Raw genomic sequence first — 25,907 nt, 5'->3', positions numbered from 1 at the left:
GTGTTTATTTGTCTATAATAACACTGAAGATAAATCATGCTTCACTACATTATACTGAAATACAACACAATGTGTTTAGATCAACAGGTCTGGTGTATAATTTACTTTGTGATATACCAAACTTTAAAACAGTTTGTAAAGATCTTTGTTGTAATGAATCAGCTCCCCCTGTTGGTAGAAGTATAAATAGTGTTTATTTGTCTATAACAACACTGAATGTAAATCATGTTTGATTACAACATGATGTGTTTAGATAAAAACAGAAATATGAATTATAAAAAAAAAAGCCAAGTTTGAGAAATAAGAAGTAAACCCTCCAATAAATTGTTCTGGTTTTGTACCTAGGACAGACCGGTCCACCAGTTTTGTACCTAGGACAGACCGGTCCACCAAAATACTACAAAATATGTAGAACACTGCATTTCACCCATTCTTAAAAGTTAATATTTTTTTAAATCATTTCCAACAATACTTACCTTCTTGATGATGAGAAACTCTCTTGAAACAAAAATGCATCTCAGAATAGCTGGTATGGGTATTAACACTTTTATTGATAAGCAGAGAAGATTCTTAACCTGAAGATGACCTAGGAAGGTCAAAACATTGTTCTCTGCTTATCAATAAGCATACCAGCCATTCTAAAATAAAATACTTCTCTCCTGTCGCACTACAGCTATGACTCGACTGCCAGGGTGTCTACTTTTGCCAATGTAAAATTGGTTTGACTTAAGTCTCTACTCTGCCCTTGGAGATACTTATCCAATGATGCTCTCCATTTACGCCAATGCTCCCTCTATCCTGGTATTGTATAAAAGCAACTCATTTAGATGATGTTATCACATTATCCTGACTGACTCAATCCACAGTTTCCAGCACCGTGGGAAGAAAGGAGAGGAAATATTTGTGTCCAAAACATACTTATCTCCCCTAAAAATAAAGCTGGAATCCTTCATTGATAAGATGGGGACCAGTGAGAGTAATATCCATACAGAAAGCATCTGCCTAGGTTGTGGGAGCATCAACAGAAGATTGATACACTAGTGGAAAATCACATTTCATCCACAACCAGTATGCTCTTCACCTGAAATATTATTCTTGTAGTGTGGATGACATTTTAAGTTATTTATCATCACTATCAAATGGACCCTAACCAGATAGCCAAGGTTCCACTGCTTGGGGTTGTAATCACAGGGTCATGGTTCCAATATCCCATATTGGTGCTATGATAATTGGACATCAGTATACATACACACACATGCACAATTATGAGTGGATCCCAATCTGTAATCATAGAGTGATGTATTTGAAACCAACAGAAGGTAAGCAACACTGAAACGGGCAAATCTTCTTCCCAACCTGAAAAATTCAAAAAGGTAACACCACAGGCTAAGAATTATAGGATCTTCTATGCCTTACTCAACCTGAGGAAACATAACTAATTTGGCCTGTAATAATGAACACTAATACTCACTCCTCGATCAAGAGGACAAGGTAAATTCGTGATGCCCCAGAATTATGGGGAGGACATCAAACAAACTGTGTTTAATCAGGAAACCAGAATGGGACCACTCTGCATTCATAGGAGAATACTCTTCTATGTACAATGTACTGAACTTATATCAATCAAAAAGAAAGGCCACACTCAACCCAACCTGATAACCAAGCATCAAATCTTAACCAGATGATAAGCAGGACCCTGCATAGGCTAGTGCCACTCCTATCTACAACTGGGGAAAACATCTAAGAACCCTGGTAGGAGGGTCTCCAACTTTGCCTTCTTCTTGGAAAGTGGACAAAATTCATTCTAGTACTGAAAGAAAAGCTTCTACCCACCACCACTGTGATTGGAAATTACATGTTGCGAGGATTCCCTAGTTCCACTCTGGTATTGTTAAGGAAAAGTGCTTGGAAACAGTTCAACATGTGTTACTTAAATTTTAAATGAACTCTGATTTATCCAATCTTCAGCAAGTGCAGGCAGGATCTCTTTATGCTTTGATCATGGCAGTCCACAAGTGATGTTCCAGCACAATACACTGATACTATCAAGTCAATCTATAGGTGGTGTTATGAAATACCTCATTTCTACTGTTGCAACCTAGGCAACATAAACTGAATTAGCAATTTGTTGTGTGGAATTGGTTTGCAAAAGCACACCTACCTGAGTATCACTCGCTACAGAGTGGAATCCTGCTGAAGGCAAGGAACTCTGACAGTTAAATCACCAACAAGTGTAGCAATAAAAATACTTACCCCTTTGTATAATCTAGTGGAAATGGTTAAAACTGCTACAGAATGGTACAAAAAAATCTCTCAGATGAGTATATTGCCAGATCATGTAAATAATGTCAGATAAAAGTATTGGGAGAGGTCTACATATCAGCCTTCACAATATCCTCCAGAATAATTCAACCAGTCCAATAAGGATGTAGAAATGTTATAAATATGATTAGACAGGATTTGCAGGAGATTCTTCCTCTCAATACGTCACTGCCGGTATGTGTATAATTTTTATTAATAAATGTCCATTGTGGGATTAAGCAAAGACTGAGACAGATGCATTTCAACCTTAACACTCCTACGAAAATTGGGGCCTAATAGGCCCCAGAGCAACTTGAAAGGTTATTAATATTAGGCTAATAATTTGGTATTTAAATGAAATTGCCATTAACTGACCCTATCCCTTTATATTTTAAGGAGCAATAATATTTTGACTTTTCAGACATTTGCGAAATAATATTTAAAAAATTTTTGTACAACATCCACTAAGGGTATTTTGGGGCCTATTAGGCCACAGATCAAAAAACATAAAAATGACTATTTATTTCCTGAATAATTCTAGAACAGGCCTGGGCAACCGAAAAAAGCAAATTATAGTAAAAATATATTAATTTTACAACTTCTTTTCAAAAAATGGATATTTAGGATAATAACTCTACTCCAAGAATAATTTTAGACGGTCCTGATTATTGCCTAGTTTGACAATGTCTGTTCTAGAACATTCTAGAAACTTTACAGAAGTACTTAGAATAATCTAGAATATTCTTGAAGCTTCTAGAATATTCTAGAAGAATCCACAAATCCTATATATATAGGAGCTGAAATCTTCAAACCGTGTCAAAAATGATATCTCTTGATGAAGCTGTATATTTACTGACAAAACCATCCGACGATGAAAGTGAACATGATAATGTCGCAGACTACTCTGAAAGTTGTGATGATGATTCTTCTGAAGCCGAAAATGATGAACAAATCACGCCGTACCCTTCTGAAAGTGAAGAAAGTAATCAAGAAGATCTTACTACGATGCCAGTGAATGAACCTTTGTCCAAAGATAAGAATTTTAGTTATTCAACAACACCTTCAAGGATCAACAGAAGAATCGCAGCTCTCAATATATTCAATGGGAACCCAGGCATTACAAGGCAAGCTGCTCCAAGAGCCTCTACACCATTTGAAACATTCAAAATTTTCATTTCTGATAATATGATGGAACAGATCATTCACTCAACAAACACCGTCATGAAAGAACCAATTTTTGAAGAAGACCTCTGGAAATGGATCGCAGCTAATCTTTTCCTTGGAATAAGCAAATCCAAAAATGCATCGATAGACGAAATGTTTTCAACCAATTCGGTTTGCCATTTTTTGAAAACTGATTACACAAGACAAATTCAAAAAATGTGCTCAAAAAATCAGATTTGACATCCACTCTCAAAGAAATAGAGAAATCAAAGATGCTGCCATCTCTGGAGTCTGGAATTTTTTCATTGAAAATTGCAAAAACAGTTACAACCCAAGCGAATACCTGACAGTGGATGAACAACTATGCAACTACAAAGGAAGAGTTGGCTTCAGAACACACATTCCGACAAAGCCAGGCAAATACGGAATAAAGATTTGGTGCCAAACAGATGCAAAGACAAGTTACCTCCTCAACGCTCAAATTTATACTGGAAAGGTTGGAAATACGACAGAAACAAATCAAGGAGAAAGAATAGTCAGAGAACTGAGTCAGCCATTTCTTGGGAAAGGAAGGACAATAACGACAGATAATTTCTTCACAACAATGACACTTGCCAAGTACCTACGAACAAAAAGAACAGGACTTGTTGGAACCATACGGAAATTCAGAACCTTCCTGCCTCCTGAAATAAATGCAAAATCTAGAGAGTTATCACCAAAGTGTTTCTACCATGACGACATCACTCTTCTCAGGCACTCAGACAAACCTGGAAAATATGTGCTACTACTGAGCACATCAGTCTGGTGAAGTAGAAGAGAATGGAAAGCCCGAAATCGTCAATCTTTACAATGCAACGAAGGCAGGTGTCGACACTCTTGATCAACTGGTGAGATATTATACAACAAAGAGGCGATCAAAGCACTGGTCAGTCTGCATATTCTATAACATTCTAAGTCTTGCTGCGTACAATGCTTTCATTCTATACTCGACAAAACATCCAGAATTTCTTCACAACATAAATCAAGAGCCAGAAGAGAATTTATACGGCAATTGGTGCTTGAAATCAAAGAAATTTACTGCAAAGATAATGACAAAACAACCTCATGTGAACTGCCTGCAAAGAGGGCAAAAAGAGGACGATGCCATTTGTGTGGCAGATCAAAAGATAGACAGTCGAAAATTGTTTGCTCAAATTGTAAAAAAAAATGTTTGTCAGAACCATTCTAAAGTTGTTTGTAATGAATGTTGCTAAATCACTGTGTCTATTGGTAAAATATATGGGGCTTGATAGGCCCCAAAATCACTTTAGTGGATGTAAATATTTTTTCAGTAGGAGTGTTAAAAATAAACCCTAACATGGTGCAAAGACTGTACGACCTTTATATCTGAAGCTTGAGCTTCTGGATAGTTCGGTGTACCATGTCAGACCATGGCCACCTCAACAGAGATGACCAAAGAGAAAGTGAAAGAGGTGGTCACTTCTAAAAGTACCAAAGAAGCAAAAAACCACGGTTTGTCTGCCAATTCAGTGCTACTGACAAGTCCCAATATAGGGTTGGAATGAATCATACACTTCTAATCTCATCCTGTCCTGAGAGAATGAATTTCAAGCCAAAGCCAGAAGATGAAGTATTGCAGACCAAATTTCCAATGGTTGGGTATTCCAATGAGTGGCTAACCCACCAATCATTAGTGTTTCAAAATGAGATCCAATCCAATAGAAAACCTCAGAATGCAGTATACATTCTGTTGAGAGCATCTCTTTGGGCCAAGACAAATGATCTGTAGCCTGATTCATCTCTAATGGAGCATGGTAAACTAGTAGGGTTATACAATAGGAGTGTTCAGAGAAAGGAGATCTAAGGTTTGAAATAAAAAGCTATGGACCAAGTGCTCCCTTGGCAGAAAGTGTGAGACACCACCTAACAGTTTTCTCCTTGATAAGCCCAAACCTTGAAACATCACCTTTTGAAAAGCAAGGAGGTATAAATCATTGTGTGCAGACTCTAAAATTCCTAACCTTTGATATATGCAAGGCATTTGTGAAGAAATTCATCTCTTGATGACATGGTAGCAGAGAAACCCATGTCTTAATTTTGTTCCAATCTAACCACCTTTCAAGACTGAAAAGAATGATTCTAAAGAAGGAAACTGGTGAATTCAAAGAATTACTGCTCATGATTCAGTGGTAACAGACTTTTGAAAGGATCTCTTGTGTGCTCATTCAAAAGACACGAGGTATTTTGGGCATGCACACATTCTCAAAAGAGAAAGAATCATCTGTGCAATGGGAGAAAGAGAGGTGAGTAAGAGTTGGATTTCTTGTTTCATAGTTTGAATAAAAGAATGGAGTTGACTGATCCTAAATCAGATATGTGATGAAAAAAATACTCAGACTGAAAACATTGTTTTGAAGCAAGTTGATTGGTTGGTTGATTTAGTGTTTTATGGCAAAAAGCAGCTAGGCTATCTATGCCAAACATTCGGTAAAAAGTTAAAATTAAATTTAGTAAAATTCATAAAAGGAAATTAAGGTAAAACAAAACAAAGTTTAAAAAAACATAAATAGCATAAAACCAATGTTTACATCTAGTTCACGATGTCAAAAGAAAAACTACAGTAATTCAAGTTGTAAAGGTCTTTCTGTAGCGTAACTGTAATAATCATAACTCACCAGGAAGACTAACAGGTAAGTATAAAAGCCACCATCAGTTACCTGATGTTGGCCTTTCCAGTCCTGGTTCCAAGTTATGGCCATTTTCAAAAATTAAAGTAATAAAAAGGTTTTAAAAGATGAGGAGTAAGATTATAATAATAACTCACCAGGATGACTAATGGGTAGTTCAAACAGCAGCGTTAGTCACCTGAAGTTGACCTTTCCAAGTCCTGGTTTCGAGTTATTCAATGTTATGGTCAGTTTCTAATTTCAAATCGAACTAGATAAACTGTGATTTTTAAAAGGGAGCCACATTAAAAAGGTGTAATGTGCAAATTAAAAACCTTAAATGGCATTAAAAAGAATAATGGTCTTTATAAACTAAAAACATTACCAAGGTGAACAGTGTAACCATCACCAATAACACTGTCTAATGTTAAAGACAAACCTTGGGACAGAACAAGCTTAAAATGGTGCCATCGTTGAGAGTCGTAAAGATGACAAGAAAGTAAAATGTGGCTTATTGTGATCTGAGTGTTACAAAAACTATGCACTGGTGCATCAGTTCCAGATTATAGAAAACGAGTTAAAAAATTGTCACCAGTGCATAGTCTAGTTAGAACAACTTCCTTTTTCCGATCCTTACAGAAGCAAGATGGCCAAAGTCCAATATAGGGTTTTATTTGGAAAAGCTTGTTTTCACGTTGCTCACTCCAAGTTGACTGCCAGCTGGCACAGAGCCGAGCCTTGAATACAGAACCATAATCCATGTATGGGACAGGCACAGTAGTGATAGTGCCAAAGCAGATAGACTTAGCTGCAGTGTTGGTGAGTTTGTTCCCATGAATACCAACGTGGCCTGGTATTCAAAAAATCTGGATAGAAGTAGATGTTAAAGAGAAATGGGCCAGTCAGTTTTGAATATTGGCGAGAACAGGGTGTGAACCAACATGAGGCAATTCCAGGGCTAGTAGAAAACTAAACAAGTCAGTATAAATAGTGCAGTTTGAGTACTGCTTAGCTTCTATGTGATCCAGAACAAGAGAAATGGCACACAGTTCAGCAGTGAACACAGAAGCTGTAGAGGGGATTCAGCACGCAACCACCGAACCACAACAAACCATGGCAGAGCCCACACAGAGTCACCTTATTTCGAACCATCTGAATAAATAGGAATGGAAGAATGGTTTGAAAGATGTTCAGCAAATAGCAGACAGTATTTCCAATCAGGAGTGTCTACAGATGACTTAAAGATAGGTCACAACTGGGGACTGTAAGAAGCCATGGTGGGATGGACTGAACAGTGGATGCAGTAATTTTATGCAAGGACAGACCCAATTCATCCAACTGTACCTGGATATGAAGGCCAAATGGAGCAATGGCAGATCGTCTATTCTGAAAAAATATGGCCCACCGAGGAAAGAAAACACAATCCCAGGTGGGATGCTTTGGTAAGGAACAAAGTTTTGAAGCATATAGTAAAGAGAGTTGCAAACAGTGGAGGTGCAAAGAAGGTTCATGAGACTCTATGTATAAGCTTTGAACTGGGGAAGTGCATAAAGCCCTAGTGTAGAGCCAACTTCCTTCATGATGAATAGGGTCTAGCATCTTTAAGGCTGATGGTCTGGCAAAGCCCTAGACAAGTGATCCATAGCTGAGTTTCGATTGAATAAGAGCACGATATATCTTTAGCATAGAATGTCGATCCACTACCCAAGTGGTGGAAGAGACGGAGGATGTTCAGTGCTCTTGTACATTTGACCAGTAGCTGCTTGATGTGTGGTATAAAGGTCAGCTTACAGTCAAAGATAAGCCCCAAGAACTTAGTCTCTGGGGCCACAGGCAGCACAACTTCACCGATACGGAGTTCAGGATCAGGATGAATACCCCATTGGCAGCAAAAGTGCATGCAAACAGTTTTAAAGAGAGAGAGAGAAGGTAAAGCCATTTGCTGTGATCCACTTCAGTAAATGATTGAGGGCAGTCTGTAGCTGCTGGTCAATATACCTCATGTTTGATGACTGACACAAGATGTGAAAGTCATCAACACAGAGCCCATTTGCAACAGTGAGGAGTTGTTCAGTGATGGCATTAATTTTTTATACTGAAAAGTGTGACACTCAGAACACAGCCCTGAGGGACTCAAAATTCCTGCAGAAAAGAAAGGGAAAGTGTCAAACCCACACAAACTCAGAATCTCCTGTCCATTAAAATTTTTTAATAATAATGGGCAAATGGCCACGTAACCCATATATATGGAAGTCTCACAAAATGCCATACCTCCATGTTGTATCATAAGCCTTCTCAATGTCAAAGAATATTGACACAAGATGTTGTCATTTGAGAAAGGCTTCTCTGATTGATGTTTCAAGTCAAATCAGGTAGTTCATGGTGGAGCGCTTTCATCAGAACCCACACTGGGTGGGTGAGAGGAGGTTGTTTGATTCGAGGAACCAAACAAGACAGGCATTAACCCTCCTCTCTAAGGTCTCACAGAGACAGCTTGTCAAAGCAATTAGACGGTAGTTTGTAGGACTTTTTGGATCCTTCCCAGGCTTAGAGAAAGGTAAACCAATAGCCTGGTGCTAGGCATCAGGAAAATATTCTCCTGCCAGATGCAGTTAAAAACAATCAGAAGAATAGCAAGAGAAGCAGGAGATAGAAGACGCAGCATCTCATAGTGTATATCATTAGGTCCAACCGATGTACTGCCAGACCAATGAAGGGCCAGTTTGAGTTCCACCAGCGTAAAGGGATAATTATAGTCACAGACAAAATCAGCTAAAAAGGAAAGAGATGATTGCTCTGCCCGAGTCTTGATGGTTAAGAAGGTGGAAGAAGTGCTAGATACCCAGCAAAAGCTTTCACCTAGAGTATCAGCAATGTTCTGGGTATCAGCTATTTCCTGGCCATCAGAGAGCAAGATCTAGAGGAGGACAGAATTATATTGCTTACTGATCTTTCAAATCTTGTCTACTTTGGAACTGGTGATCTTGCCTGATCCAGCTTCCACCAGGGCATGCAGGTCAGGTATCATCGACCATGGCCAGTCTCTCTCAAGATTATAGGAAAATGATCACTGCCTCATGGATTACTGTCAACCCTCCATTGAAAATGGGGAAAAAAAATGAAGGGGAGCAAATTGAGAGATCAATAGCAGTAAAGGACTGATTGGATGCATGAAAATAAGTAGAAGTACCAGCATTGAATAGAGAAAGGTTGTAATCAGAGAGCATATGTTCTACAGAGCAACCCTTTCTATTAATATCAGCACTTCCCCAGAAGGGATGATGACCATTAAAGTCCCCCAGGATTTAAAAGGGAGACAGCAACTGTTCAATGACAGCATCAAGGTCTGATTGATCATATGTCTCTCCAGGTGACAGGTAGAGAGAACAAACAGTGATGGTATGACCCAAGGAAACACAGATGGCTGCAGTCTCCATGGGTGGGCACATGCTGATCAACCAACAGTGCCACCCCTCCATGCACTAGTCCATCACACAGCCTTTCATTTCTGTATAAAGAAAACTGCAGAAAGGTGAGTGTATCAGCAAGTTTTAGAAATGTTATCTGTATGGAAAGACAAACAGGATGGCAGGAAGCAATAACTGTTTTGATGTCATCCAGATTAGAACATAATCCTCAATAGTTCCATTGCATCAGGGTAGCCATTTTCATTTACATGTAGGTGAATTGGGTTGAGAACCCTTTTGTTTATGACCATGTCTTTTTTCCTTACTGTTCTTATTCAAGGGAGGTATATCGACCTCCATGGATCCTGCCTTGGATCGATTGGGCAGGTCTTTGCTGTTGGAAGGGGATTCCAGAGAATGAGGACATGAACGAATGATTGTTTTGTATCTTGGGGTGAAAGAAGATGTATCTGAGGAAATGCATATACCTGGAATCATAGGATGTGGATCTTGGGGTTTGGTGAAATGTAAATAAGGGACAGAGATAGGTGTTGAAGTTTGCTCTAAAGGTTTGTCTGAAAGTGAATGCAATATAAGAAAATGAGGTACAACAGGTGGTACAGAAGGTGAGGATTGCTGCTCAGAATCTTCAAGACGTGGTTGTTTATCTATAGACTGTTTTTCACTCTTTTATTAAGATTTTTAATTGAAGTATCAATAATAAAGAGAGGTAAATTTCAGTGCCCACTGACAACACCCACCATGGAGCCCTACAAGGGGATGCACTACAATGTCAAAACAGGACACTGCAGCAATGCCAGGGTTTCATGAGCATTATACCCAAACACTAGCATCAGATATTATGTCCACAACACCTGTTGAGAACATCCAACGCTGGTACTTGGTTGACCCTAGCCTCAGTGGACTAGCCGACTGAGCTAAGGGAGGCCACCCCAAGGCTACCCGTCTACAGGAATTCAAGGCCAAAGTGGTTTGTTAGGGTTGGATCCCTCAACCACTAGGATCCTCTCCTCCCCTTCACAGGTTGCCACACACGGCAAACACATGGGTGGATGTTTAGATCCCAGAGGAGGTAAACTGAAAGAACAGAACCTTCCCTGGGAGGTCCCCTCACCATGTACAGGAATCCACATCGAGAGGTTTTGGAGCAAGAGTACAAGTCTCAGATCTGATAATGAAGCTTGTCATAGTTGTTTCTGAAGGTAGAATCCAGGTTGGATTTTGTAAGAGTTGAAGAGATGGTGCCAGCAGTAACCAGTCATGTATAGAATGATGTATGCACAGTGTTAGGGAATGGAGGTGACTGAAGGAAGTTTGTACAGTTTGGCAGAACCCATATAGTTCTGATGCCAATCCAAAGGTAAGAACCCTTAACTGTAGCACCTGATGATCCTTGTATGCAAAAACACCTGTTCTAGCATGATGCCCACCTACAAATTCTAACTTGGACATCACAATTCTCGTAAAAATTGCTAATTCAGAGTATAGAATAAGTCATTTGGATCTTGGAAATTGGTAATTCAGAGTATATAATAAGTCATTTGTGAATCTTGGAAATTGCTAATTCAGAGTATAGAATAAGTCATTTGTGAATCTTGGAAATTGCTAATTCAGAGTATAGAATAAGTCATTTGTGAATCTTGGAAATTGCTAATTCAGAGTATAGAATAAGTCATTTGTGAATCTTGGATCAGAAATATCAATTATAGGACACCAGGATATCATCTTCTTGGGCCAAACAAACTACTGGAAATGAAACTCCAGAAGAACTGGCATGACTATCTCTAACCCCAGATCAACCAAACTATGGTAATCCCAAGACAATGTTCTGAAATCAGAGAATCTGTGACAGAAGGAGACATTATATTTTGGGTGTATTGTGATAGTGAACTGAATGAGCAATCATAAATCATTGGACCTGTAGTGATCATGGCTCTCTGTTTAAAGTTTACCATACATTAAAAAATTCTCAGAGCTGAACCCCCACAGACCCCAAAGGTATAGAATAGTAACTAACTCCACAGATGGTGTTTTGTCCTAGCAGCATAACCATTGGATATAGACAGAACCCTATTCCATGTAACAATGGACTATGGATTCATCATCAATAGACATGGTGACCATGAGAGTTTCCCAACAAAGTTTAGAAGGATAATAGAAAACTAATGACCTTGTATAAGGTGAGACTAATCCTAGGAAGTTGTGATCTATTCAAGTTAACTGCAGACTCCACTCTTAAATTTGGAGGAGCAGATTTATTCTTGAGAGTCAGAATATGCTTTCATCTGGTGGTGGAGGGCTGAATAACATACTCTGATAATGATGGCAGACAAAGCATAACTGTCCCTTCAGGCAACTAAAACTCCTTTCATGAACTAAAATCTCATTGATTTGGAAGTTTGGAACTATTTTTATTTTGCTTCTAGGATTCTGATGGTGGATTCAGCACTGTGGTTTCACATGTTACTAATTTGGGATTGTTTTGTTATCCTTCTTGCTCTGAATTCAATCAATCAGTGCACATGTTTAAAATCATACGGGACCAATGGCAGTTAGTTCAGGCAATACTATCAAGTGGTTGTTGATTGTTAGGAAGCACTCATTGCTGTGAAAGTAAATCAATGCATAATAGTGCGTCAATTAACCACACTGATCCAGGGAAACCAAAAATTTGCATATAAGAGAAACAGTGGATAATGTAGTGTATTTCACTAGTTAGTCCATTGTTTCAAATTATAAACTCTTACTATCATCAGTCACACTATCATGAAAAATTATAGTGACTATCATCAGTCACACTATCATGAAAAATTATAGTGACAATCATCAGTCACACTATCATGAAAAATTATAGTGACAATCATCAGTCACACTATCATGAAAAATTATAGTGACAATCATCAGTCACACTATCATGACAAATTATAGTGACTATCATCAGTCACACTATCATGAAAAATTATAGTGACAATCATCAGTCACACTATCATGAAAAATTATAGTGACAATCATCAGTCACACTATCATGACAAATTATAGTGACTATCATCAGTCACACTATCATGAAACATTATAGTGACAATCATCAGTCACACTATCATGAAAAATTATAGTGACAATCATCAGTCACACTATCATGAAAATTATAGTGACAATCATGATTATAAAAATCAAGTGTCAGTCAGTCATGCTCGATTTCTCCAAATTCACGTCCAATTCCACTTTTTTCTCTTTTGACTGATTAAATTGAAGGAAATCACTAACAAGATATAAGATATATCTAACAAGATATATAAAATTTGGCACCTTTTCTGCTTTAGACACTAAAGTGTATTCACACCCTATCAACTCCCAAGCAAAAAACAGATCAAAATTAGCTCAAATCTGTTCTTGGGAATAATTATGTAAAAGCCTTTGTTGAAACAGACTGAAAATATCACTTATCTGTAGAAAAAAGAGACAATACTTAACTGTGCTACACAGAAACACAACCTGAATGTGCATCTTTCATTAAGAGCTCACTGTACATCTGTGTGTGTGTGACAAATGAAACCTTTAAAATATCTTATGCATATTTTGTACTTTTCTGTACTATGTTTTTGATAAATAATCAAATAAATCTAAGCTAAGTACAAATATTTTGTATTCCTGTCTTAAAAACTAAAACTAAAGTAGGTAAGGCTAGTTTTGGACTGGCTGACTTACTATTTGAAAGCATTCACGAACCTTCATGCAAAATTCCCAAATATCATGCAACATCTGAACTTTGCAACCAAAATTAGTTCATGAATGATAATTTCTCCAAAACATCTAAGATATTGTCTACAGATGTAACGGTACAATTATGATATTGTCTACAGATGTAACGGTACAATTATTTTGAGAAAACATGATGACAAGAAACAAATGTGGATAATTAAGGATTGTAGTTAATCATGGCACTAATGTAGTCCCCATTTCCTGGTACAAATTATACTGAATTTAGGTTAGGCATACCTGGCTCCCGAGTTCTGGAAATATTTGTCAAGGCCTGCCTTAAACACAGGGGTGGGTCAGGGCATGCATACAACAATGTTTCATTACAAATACATTTCACCCTAAATAAACTTATGTTAAAACGTATGTTGAATTCAAATTTTTGTACTTTCCTCAATTCTTGCTCATTGCTGCCCATACATGCAAACTTCTTTTTTATGCATGACACAAGACTTCTGCTCATGTAAATCATCATCGGTCACGTCCAAGAGGAGCATTACATATGTAAGTGACGCACATGACTCTCTCTCTATGCCTCTACCAAAGTATCACTTTGGAGCTTGGGAGAAAACAGAAGCACCGGAAGTGTGCAGAAAGGAAAGATAGGAAGTGTTAGAAGAGGGACATACTTATCAGAAATACATTTTCAGTACAGAAAAAGTATAACTTCTGATACAGTACTTCCCTTCTCTTACAAAATTAGATAGAATCACACACACTGATGAGGAGGAAAGAGCAGACATACCAACTGAAAGCATCTGAAGAATACATCCATAGATGAGAGAATCACACTGGAATATTTGCACCAATTCTGAGTCAGATATGCCCATTACTCATGTGTGGAATGTGTAAGATATCAGGACAGAAAATGAGAAAAGTGCATTTAAATAGGAGAGAATATGGTAGGAAAGTGATCCTAAGCAGAGAAATATATTGTCACTCAATCCTCCCATAAGTAAACAAGAATGCACCCCTTGGTGTAGAGAGAATAAGGCATGGTGGACCTTATTTGGTAAGCTGAAACTGACATATGATGTAAAAAAATGAGATATGAACATGTTAGGGGTGGTCTACTTGTCAGATAACAGAATTTCCTACAAAGACTGAGGAAAATGAGAAATGAGAGAAAAGGTGAGGTGTTGGATCTAATGAGAAAATACTCTTAACAAATTCCAGTGGGATTGGAACAAGGAAAAATAAGCCAATTGTAGTAAAGTACAAACTCAACTGGTAAGGGTAGAAAGAATGGATCTCTAGATAGAGAGGATTACCACTGCATAAAGTGTCAGGAATCACAGAATGAAACAATGTGGCAAATATAGCAATGAAGAGCACACACCAGACACAGAAATCTATCTGGAACTGAATGAGGATAGAAATAGAGGAAATGAAAGAGTTGTCCTCTAGAGCTGCCACAGTTTTTAGGAGAAAGGAACAACCCAGATAAAGGAAAAGGAAGATATGTCAGTAAAACAGTGTGTGTGTAACATTGATGGTAAACAAGTCAGATCATCAACCACAGACCAAAATGAGAAGAAAACACTTTAAAGGAAAGGTGAAACACAGAACACAAGGAAACAGGTTCAAATGGAGATAAATTAATGAAATGGAGGACCATATCAATATATCAATCCAGATGAGTAGGTCAATGGGAAGGATGACAAATCCAAAAGGAACAGAATAACACAGTAAAGATAGGTGAAGCAAATGCTCTACCACAACTGGAAAGACAACATATATGGGACAAAAGCTGTCCAATAACCTGAAACTGAGGAGAATGAAGACCCCCAGTTAAAAAGCCACATGAAAAACTTGGGGACACCAGCCAAAGTAGATTGAACAGCTGGAAATCCTTGAGCATGGGACAATGTGTGAAAGACTTTCCACTTCCATAGAAGAAGGTCACATGGATTGAGCTAAATAGAAAGCTGCATGATGCATGAAACCAGATCTCATCATCAAGGATTGGACCATAAGCCATGCATGGAGAAAGAAGATGTGAACTGCATGATGTAGAACCAGTGACATGGGTTGACAAAAGAGGTTAGAGAAAAAGAGAAGTAGTACAGGAGAGGATAACTGGATTCGGTGCAAATCAGGAAACCACTGTTGAGACTGCCAATAGGGAGCTATCAGAAAGACCAGGCACAGAGTGGCATGGATTTGAGAAACCACTTGATGAAGCAATCGGATAAAAGGATAAATATATAGGAATTTGGTTGAACAGTCTTGGTTAAGTGTTTATTTGTTTGTTTCGAATTTCATACAAAGCTACATGAGGATCCTCTATGCTAGCCATACCTAATCTAGCAGCAAAAATTAGAGGGAAGGCAGCTAGCCATAACTATCCACTGTCAATGAATAATGGCATTAACTGTTACATAATAACATCTCCACAGTAAAGGGAGAGCATGTTTGGTGTGATGGGGAATCCAACCTGTGATCCTCAGATTCTCAGTCAAGTACACTAACCAAACATCTAGCCACATTGGGCCTGGCCGAAGGCATTGATAGCAGAAATCCTGAGGACGAGGTACCTGGGAATAAATGAAGGGTAACTTGTATGATTCCAGGTGGTGGCAAATGCATAATTATGAGGAAAACCCATCAACTGCAAAACCACCAAGAAACTGGAGGACAGAGGGACCACACCATCAGATAAATCTTGTAGCGGTAGGAAGGGTAATCTGCTACAAGACTGAAAGCACCCAGGACATGACATGCAATTAAATGAATATGTTACAGGTGGGTCTAATAGAGGAGATCGAATGTATGAAAACAGAGGGATCTCAACCAGGTACCACCTCAGTGATTGATATATGTTACCACCATCAAATTATTAGAATGAACCATCACCAGATAATGTCTGGTTACAGGGAGGAAGTGATCCAAAGCCCAATAGATACGTAGAAGTTCTACAACATTGATATATAATGCCTCATAACAATCGACCCATGCATCTCAGTCCTGAAGAGATGAATCCATAAAGAGATATAAATCTGTACAAGGAGGAGGAAGTGGGACTCCTGCTGATGTGCATCTTATCACACCGCCAAAATCAGATTGTTTGATTGGGAAGGAAGAAGCGTAATTGAAACATCCAAGGGATCTCCATCAAGGTTCCATTGATTGTTCAGGGTCTACTGCATATTCTAAGGAAACCAGCATCGTCATAGAAGATCACATTCCCAAAAGTTATAGAACCTCGCATGCATAAACTGAGGGAGCAGATATGGCTTGACAAACTAATGATTCTATAGAATAGAGTCAGAGAGAAGGCTGAGACAGACTAAGGTGAAAGTTGAAAAAAAACATCCAAATATACAAGGTATTGGGTAGGACTTATTCAATTTGATTAACCAGCCCACTTGAGCAACCACATAAAGGAGTTGATGAGCATGATGGCCAACTCCCTTTCTGAATGGGCCAAAAGAAGCCAGTTGTCAATGTAATAATAAAAATACTGCCCTACTGCATGAAGATGTTGAGCAAAATCCCTGAAAACCCAACAGAAAACTTAAGATGCAGAAGCAAGCCCAAAGGGTAGGTATCAAAACTGGTACATCACCCCAAGATAGACGAGACTGTGTTGAGACAGGAATATGCAGCAATGTCCACCTTGGTCATCCATAAACCTGGAGAAAATACTCCTCAGAGAGTGAGATTGGATTCCATGGTGAAATGAGGGAGGTGAAAAAAGTGATTGAGGTGAGACAAATTGACGACAGGCCTCCAGTCCTCAGGGAAAAACAAACAGGCAGGAGTTATACACCAGTGAATGATGGGTAACAGGTTCAATAGCACGTTGAGTAAGGAGATCCTGAACAGTCTCTGATAGATGCTGAAAAAACAATTGGATCCAAAGTGAAATGAAAGAAACAAATACAGGAGACAAGGGAGGTATGGAAAGAAATGGGATCTTGAATTCTTCTGACAAAACTTGAAGAACCCAAACTTCAGTGATGAAAGGGTGTCTCTGATGAAGAAAGGCTATAAGTCAAACTCCAACTGGTAGTCAAGGAAACTACTGGCAAACTATTGTGTACCGTTGAGAAAAGCAACGAGCTGTGGCAACTTGAGAAGAAGGGGTTAGGAGAGGTTGTGAAGGATAGGAAACCAGAATTGGAGCCACACTTAGTTCTGACTGAGACAAACACGATACCAAATAGAAAAGGGCAGATTGCTGTTGGACTGATGTCACGAGAGATTCGAAAGATTCTGAAATCATATCAAATACAAAATGCTGTAAAAACAGAGGCATACATAAATCCTGAAGGTAAAGTGTCGGTAAAAGAGTTCTTGATAATACAGTATTCCAATAAAGAAGAACAAAACCGAAGCCAAAGACAACAAATGAACCAATGTAGAGGTAAGGAGGGAGAGGATGTTTGAAACCCTCAGGATTTCTGTGAAGAGGAAGACAGGAGAGGAATTGTGAAAAGATAATGCAGATAGTTATGAGAGTAAGAAGTAGGTGGGAAAATTAGGCATGAGTCAGATTAATGGGTAAAATAGAACTCAACAGTTGCTCATCAAGATAATAAGAGCCTATAAGTGAGAGCAGAATGATCTAATACCATTGTGTAACTTAGGAGTGAATTGTTCAGTATGGACCCAAATGTCAGGGAATGTTCATGAAGTAAGGAAGGATGTGGGTCATAAGAAATAGGAGTGAGGGATAAATAATCACATACCTTAAAGTCTGAAAAACCATGGAAGTCCATACAGAACCTTGGGAAAGCACAGCAAATACAGCAGGTGGAAACAGGTGATAAAATACCTCATTAACCTGCACAGGTTAAACACGTTCAATGTCTAGAGATAGAGAAAGACCCATGTTATATTCAATCTCCCATTAGGTCACCCACACCTGAAACCTGTAAGTACCTGTTGAAATTGAGACATCTGAAGTGAGGGCATTGACTTCAAGATTCATGCTTCAATAGTCAACAAAAGCAAATGCATTAAAAAAAAAAGGCAACTAGTATTAGATATAATTAATGTAATGTTCAAGATAATTGGTATGGTTAACACTTATAACCACCAGAGGGAGTCACCTGCACACGAGTGTACTATACTCCTATTGGTAGAGAGGTGAGGCAAGGTGATTCTCAAGAGACACATGCATTGGAATCATCTGATTCCAACTTGGGGTGAAGACTTGTAGCATGAATGAAAAAAAACTTTGTACATGAGGGTAAACAAAAAAACAACTAATCTTACGAGTGAAAAGAAATACTGTATAAGAATTTGGTTATTGTTATGGTAGTAATATGTACACTGTTGACGAAAAACTCCAAGTAATCTTTGTTGTGATGATATCATGTTTGTGTACTTATTGAATTTCATAGAGAACCATTTGAGAGATGTATGCACCAGACATGTAGTTACCTGAATTTTTGGTTCACTTAAGATTTAAGAATAGTCAAACTTTACATGAAGCTCTTCTAAAGGTTTCAGCAAATCATTCATGAAAATGTGCGACACTGGATCTAATATGTGTGACACTGGATCGAACATGTGTGATGCTGGATCTAACGTGTTTCCATTTTATTTCACAAAAATATTTTATTCTCTGTCCAACAAAGTGAGTGATAATTACAGCAATAATAGCAACCTAAAACATTTACATTCTATCAAATCTGACTGTATTTATAAACTGTTATTCTAGAAAGTCAGTATTAATTATACTAGTACTAGCAATTTAAAACAACATTTACAGTGTCACTGTCAAATCTGACTGTATTTATTAACTGTGCTTCTACAAAGTCAGTATTAATTATACTAGTACTAGCGATTTAAAACAACATTTACAGTGTCACTGTCAAATCTGACTGTATTTATTAACTGTGCTTCTACAAAGTCAGTATTAATTATACTAGTACTAGCAATTTAAAACAACATTTACAGTGTCACTGTCAAATCTGACTGTATTTATTAACTGTGCTTCTACAAAGTCAGTATTAATTATACTAGTACTAGCAATTTAAAACAACATTTACAGTGTCACTGTCAAATCTGACTGTATTTATTAACTGTGCTTCTACAAAGTCAGTATTAATTATACTAGTACTAGCAATTTAAAACAACATTTACAGTGTCACTGTCAAATCTGACTGTATTTATTAACTGTGCTTCTACAAAGTCAGTATTAATTATACTAGTACTAGCAATTTAAAACAACATTTACAGTGTCACTGTCAAATCTGACTGTATTTATTAACTGTGCTTCTACAAAGTCAGTATTAATTATACTAGTACTAGCAATTTAAAACAACATTTACAGTGTCACTGTCAAATCTGACTGTATTTATTAACTGTGCTTCTACAAAGTCAGTATTAATTATACTAGTACTAGCAATTTAAAACAACATTTACAGTGTCACTGTCAAATCTGACTGTATTTATTAACTGTGCTTCTACAAAGTCAGTATTAATTACACTAGTACTAGCAATTTAAAACAATATTTACAGTGTCACTGTCAAATCTGACTGTATTTATTAACTGTGCTTCTACAAAGTCAGTATTAATTATACTAGTACTAGCAATTTAAAACAACATTTACAGTGTCACTGTCAAATCTGACTGTATTTATTAACTGTGCTTCTACAAAGTCAGTATTAATTATACTAGTACTAGCAATTTAAAACAACATTTACAGTGTCACTGTCAAATCTGACTGTATTTATTAACTGTGCTTCTACAAAGTCAGTATTAATTACACTAGTACTAGCAATTTAAAACAACATTTACAGTGTCACTGTCAAATCTGTACTTGTAAAGTTTGCTCTGACAAATTGAGTATTAATTACCGTATATGATGGCATACAAGACTACATTTGAAGCTTACAAAAAAAAGAAGAGCTAATCTTATACTGCACGTATGAAATATGAACCTTTAATCTACGGAGTACAGTAAGTTTGTATTGTTGGATCCAACACAGGTCAGATAGTGGGGCTGATTTCCAATATATTGGTAATGAAATAAAATGAAAATAACAAGCCAAGTCTCTACTGAAGACTTAGAAATATTTATATAATACCCTATATTTTAGTAATAAAATTTAGTATTATTACTTATTCAACACACCAATTACAACCTAATCAGTTCTAACTAGTTGAAATCAGGTGTAACTAATAAACTTCTGATGTCAGATGATGAATAGAATTTGGATTTTGAAGGATTTTAATAACTCAACCATTTTAGTTGAAATTGCTGATAAAACATAAACTTATGAAATGTTTTAATTACCTATCTTGTTTAAAATCATAAAATGCATTGTAATGAACGTATTAAATATATTCAGTAAACATATACTCTATTTTATTTTGGAATACTGATGACTAAGGACTATCTGATCACAATTCTGTACAGGTGCGTTTGGTTCCACTAATAAAGTGTATTATTCAGGAGGGGTCGTCTTACATGGGAAGTATAACCTGAGACCTACATTTTCACTAAAAAATTAGATGGTTATCTTATATCCCCAGTCGTTTTGGATGACAGCATATAAGGTATGCCAATACTAGCAATTTTAAAACAACACTTACAAATCACAAGCAAGGATGGCTTGATATAATTTCGTTGCAGAAGAAAAACAAAAGGCAGAAAACATGCCATAACAAATAACCGTAAAAGTAACTAATTATATACTTCCAGATGTAGATATAGACTTAAAATTATACTAATGGATAACAGTACTATAACATGTAGATATTTATTATTAAAGACACACTTCACTTCCTTAGCTATAATATATGACTTGACAAACTAACAGGCAGACAACAGCAAATTAAACAGACAACACAAACCCAGTTTTTATAACACTGTTTCCAAATACAATGTTAAATGGAGTTCAGTAAAACTGAATAGATATCACAACTTATGGCTCAGTCTTAGGACCTATCCTTCTCTGATTTACATCAATGACATATATGAAAGTATGATTAACAAATTATTTAAATTTATGATATTAAAGTCTTGGTTGTTGCTAGCTGTGAAGAGGATGTTGCTGATTTGCAAAAGGATTTAGATCATTTAGTGAGTTGGGCAGATAAGTAGCAAATGAAAGATAATGCATGTGGGTTATCATAACTTGGATGTGGATAACCTTAACAGTGTTATGAAAGGATCTTGATGTAATAGTTGACCAGTCTTTAAAGCTGTCCAAGCAGTGTGCTGTTGATAGTGGTAAGGAAAATAGGATTTCAGAACACAGTTTTGAAGAGATTATAATTTTATTCTATAGGTCATTGTTTAGGCTACAATTCTAATAGTGTGAACAGTCTTGGATCAGTAGTTCCCATGTAGTCCTAAAATATTATATTAATCACACTAATTTCTGTTTCTGGTTTTAGGTTACTTGTATCAAAAATCAAAATAAGCAGGAAAATATAACCTAATTTTACTGGTATACACACCTGGTGGTGGATATTAAATCACTATTTATAATAAAAAATATCTAATAATTATTAATAGAAATACATGTAGACTGTTAAATAGATAACGTTCACACTAATTGTGTTGAGAGAACATTAAACATTTAACTTCTAAATATATATACTTACTATTAGATAATGTAGAAGCTTCATCTTCACTTTTCATCAAGTTGATATTCAACAAATCATCTTGTTCAGTTTCAGAAAATGGTTCAACTTTCATCTTTAATACATCCATGGTTACATCACAACTTCACCTTCATATCAAAACCTGTAGTTATACTACAGAGAAACATGTTAAGGATTAGATAGTTGTTGTATCATGCAAAATGTTACAAAGTTTTAATCAGTGTGTTTTCTTATAGCAAAGCCATATGGGGCTATCTGCTGAGCCCACTGAGGGGAATTGAACCCCTGAATTTAGCCTTGTAAATCCAAAGACATACCGCTGTACTATCAGGGGACTGTTTTAATCAAATACTAACATTAAAATTATCTTGGTAACATGTATGTAATTTCATAAGATTCTTCACATTTTTGCATGTAAAGTTACACAACCTTATTATTTGACATCAACAATTTTTTAAAGCAAAATGTCTGGTAAGAAATAATAAGAATCTTTTCCAAAAGTTATGTAGTTTAAACATGACTTGGAAGAAAGTTTTTATCCCACTAAGTATATAACTCTTATCTAAAACATTGCATTAATAAAGACATCACTCTAATACTACACTTATCTTTATAGTGTATAAACGTACTGAAATGCTCTACTGCTGTATAGATTGTTTGTTTTGAATTTCACTAAAGCTGCATGAGGGCTATCTGTGTTAACCATCCCTAATTTTGCAGTGTAAATCTAGATAAAAGGCAGCTACCCATCACCACCCACTGCCAACTATTGGGCTACTCTTTTACCAATGTGTGTGTGTGTGTGTGTGTTTTCTTATAGCAAAGCCACATCAGGTTATCTGCTGAGCCCACAGAGGGGAATCAAACCCCTGATTTTAGCATTGTAAACCCATAGACTTACCGCTGCACTAGTGGGGCTTTTTTATAAATGAATAATGTGATTGACAGTAACATTATAATGCCCCATGGATAACAGGGCAAGGATGTTTGGGGTGCAATGGGGATTCAAACTCATGACCCTTGGATTACAGTCGAAGTGCTTTAACCACTTGGCCATGCTCGACTCTGATGAATAGAATAATTCTATGTATCAAATGCTTTACATTTAACACTACAAGAGATGTACTGTAACTAAACAGTAATATAAACTTGTAAATGTTCTAATGACAGTTTTGTGTTCTAACATTAAGATACAGATAAAGTAAATATATATGTATATATTTTAATGATGAATATAAAAGTACATAATATAATATTTAATACAGCAATGGACCTCTTGGTCAATATAGGGTGTAACATCCACTAACACTAAATTCACCCCTTCTGCTCTCACACCCTCTTCACACAAATAAAGATATTTACATATATATATGTATAAAGTACTAATACTGTAAATTATATTAGTTCTCTACAGACAATGAACTTGACACTATTCAAGAATATATTGCAAGGCTCAATTTTCATATAAGAATTGGGAGTGTGCTGACAACAAGGATGTCATATTAGCACAATACAAAAGTCATCTGAATTTTCTTGAGCTAATTATCAGACATTAGAATAAGTCATCATAACTCTACATAGAGAATACATCCCTACATTACTGGCTTTCTCACTCATGAAAACAAATAAAGTAGAATTCCCCATCATAAAATGTTGTTATATTGTAAAATAATCAGGAAATTAATATTTAAGTTTACTAACAAAATGTATAATGATGAAAGCTTAGATTTTATTCAAACATCAAGCATTTGACAAGGCAAAGTGTCATAATCTTACTTTACATGTAAAGTTAGGATAGTTTAGTCTGCTATGTGATAACAAGTTGAATCAAATGCTATGTTCATTTCAATTCGTACTTTGTTTAGTTTCTTTTTATCAAGTTCAGTAGTTTTACATAAGTTTTACTATTTAACAAGATATTCTTTACTAATACATGTGTATTGTAAGGAATGAGTTCATCCTAGAAACACATACTAACTATTAAACAAGACTTTAAACTTTGTTAATGACTTCGGCAAAGCACATTTTATCACCCTTAATAAATCTTTTCCTATAAGTACTTGGATAACTACTATAACCTCTCTTCTAACGTAGAGTAACTTTAGCATTGGTTCACTGCATCTATCAGAGTCACGTTCAACTAGCAAGAGCTATTACAGTACTAATCCATTAAACCCACATGCTATACGTTACTGTAGTATCCTTTCTAGTAGAACAGATATTATCTACTACAGAGAACAACCAGTGTTAAGACGGATAACACTATAGAAAGGATGATTCTCAAAATGAGAGGATTAAGATTTTATAGGGAAAATTTTCTTTCAAGAAAAGCTGGGGTGCAATGCGCTCTTCCTGAATCTGCAGTTCAATATATTTTTGGAGAGATTAACAGATAATCATACACCGAAACTGGTTATGCTCCGGTTAAAACAGTTTTATTATTTCTAACGTGATTGGCTCATGGAATAAGCGTCGCTGCTTACTTTTCTAAATGATGGGTACACAGTTTAATGAACACAGCCGTAACGAGACGCTCCACTGTTACAAATGTTATCTTAAAAGGATCGCTAAACCTTGCGAGTTGGAAAATTCTACTTTTATTTCGTTTTGGTTTTGTTTAAGGTACGTTTATCATTCCTTTTATCGTTTAATATAATACTTAGTTATATTATAGTATTTACTCACCTTCTATCTGGAGTCGATACTTTTGATGAAATATTTATGTATTATTAATCTAAAACCAGCATCTCCTAGCGGTTACATACACATATTAATGTTTTTGAAACATTAGACAAATATTTATGTATTATTAATGTAAACCCAGCATCCCTAGCGGTTACATACACATATTAATGTTTTGAAACATTAGACAAACCTACGGTAATAGCAAATCATTAGCAATGCAATCTAAATGCTTTAAACTACAAAATACAAAGCAATCCTTCACCTTAATAAAGACATACCCCATGAGTTACAGCAAGAAAATTGTTGCTCGTTATTATTACTAATCTTAAGAAGTGATCTAATTTTGGAATACATGTACTGTGATTTTCAGAATTAGGTTACTTTGTTGTTGTTTTTATTTCCTTTATTTTTTAGTTAAGGTTTATCTTGAATTGTTTATTAATATGTCCACAGGAGTAGTAAATTTTTGTTAAATATAGTTAGGTTATATTTAAATAATTTATTTATGATTGACTTTGGTTGTAGCGGCGTTTTCTTCTACTTCTAGTCAGGCCTCCCGCTGGGACAACAGTAAGTCTATGGATTTACAACGCTAAAATCAGGAGTTCGATTCCCCTTGTTGACTCAGCAGGTTGCCCAATGTGGCTTTGCATTAAAACACACAGATACAAGCGCTTCTAGTCAGTCACAAACTCTTCAACACAAATTACAAATGATAATAATCAGTCTTAACTACAAGTAACAGGCAACTCACAAAAAACCCTCTTTGACCACTTTAGGCCCAGCATGGCCAGGTGGTTAAGGCACTCCACTCGTAATCCGAGAGTCGCGAGTTCGAATCCCTGTCACACCAAACATGCTCACCCTTTCAACCGTGAGGGTGTTATAATGTGACGGCCAATCCTACTATTCGTTGGTAAAAAGAGTAGCCCAAGAGTTGGCGGTGGGTGGTGATGACTAGCTGCCTTCCCTCTAGTCTTACACTGCTAAATTAGAGACAGCTAGCGCAGATAGCTCTCCTGTAGCTTTGCGCGAAATTAAAAAACAAACTTGACCCCTTTAACTCTACTGTCACCCTACACGTGAACTCTTTCCAATTGTAATCACTAAAATCCTACAATAAGTACAGTTTATATTCGCATTTTCAAATTATAGTTTCATATTCCCTTTAACCTACATTATTGCGAGTTTGCATAGTCTTGTGTTTGTAATACAAAAGTTTCAATTCAGTTATCCCATTCTTTAGGTTTTCAGGTACGCTAATAACTATTGTGTAAAATAACTGAATGGAACTATTTGTTTGTTAAAAACAATGATACACAATAGGCTATCTCGGCT

The 25,907-nt window shown here is 36.5% G+C and overlaps 1 protein-coding gene and 1 long non-coding RNA gene across 2 annotated transcripts in view; both read right to left on the bottom strand.

Annotated features, from left to right (window-relative positions):
- Positions 1-24,699, bottom strand: LOC143226879 (uncharacterized). Its single transcript, XR_013014796.1, has 3 exons — positions 24,570-24,699; positions 21,885-22,037; positions 1-168 (listed from the first exon to the last, which is right to left on the bottom strand). It is a non-coding gene; the product is annotated as an uncharacterized LOC143226879 (long non-coding RNA).
- Positions 1-25,907, bottom strand: part of LOC143227570 (uncharacterized) — a 434,192-nt gene that overhangs the window by 387,005 nt on the left and 21,280 nt on the right. The gene's annotated exons all lie outside the window — the stretch shown is intronic.

This window comes from Tachypleus tridentatus, chromosome 9, assembly GCF_004210375.1.
Source record: "Tachypleus tridentatus isolate NWPU-2018 chromosome 9, ASM421037v1, whole genome shotgun sequence".
NCBI classification, from domain to species: domain Eukaryota; kingdom Metazoa; phylum Arthropoda; class Merostomata; order Xiphosura; family Limulidae; genus Tachypleus; species Tachypleus tridentatus.
The sequence above is the reverse complement of the archived record's forward strand: the minus strand, read 5'-3'. Positions and strand labels throughout refer to the sequence as shown.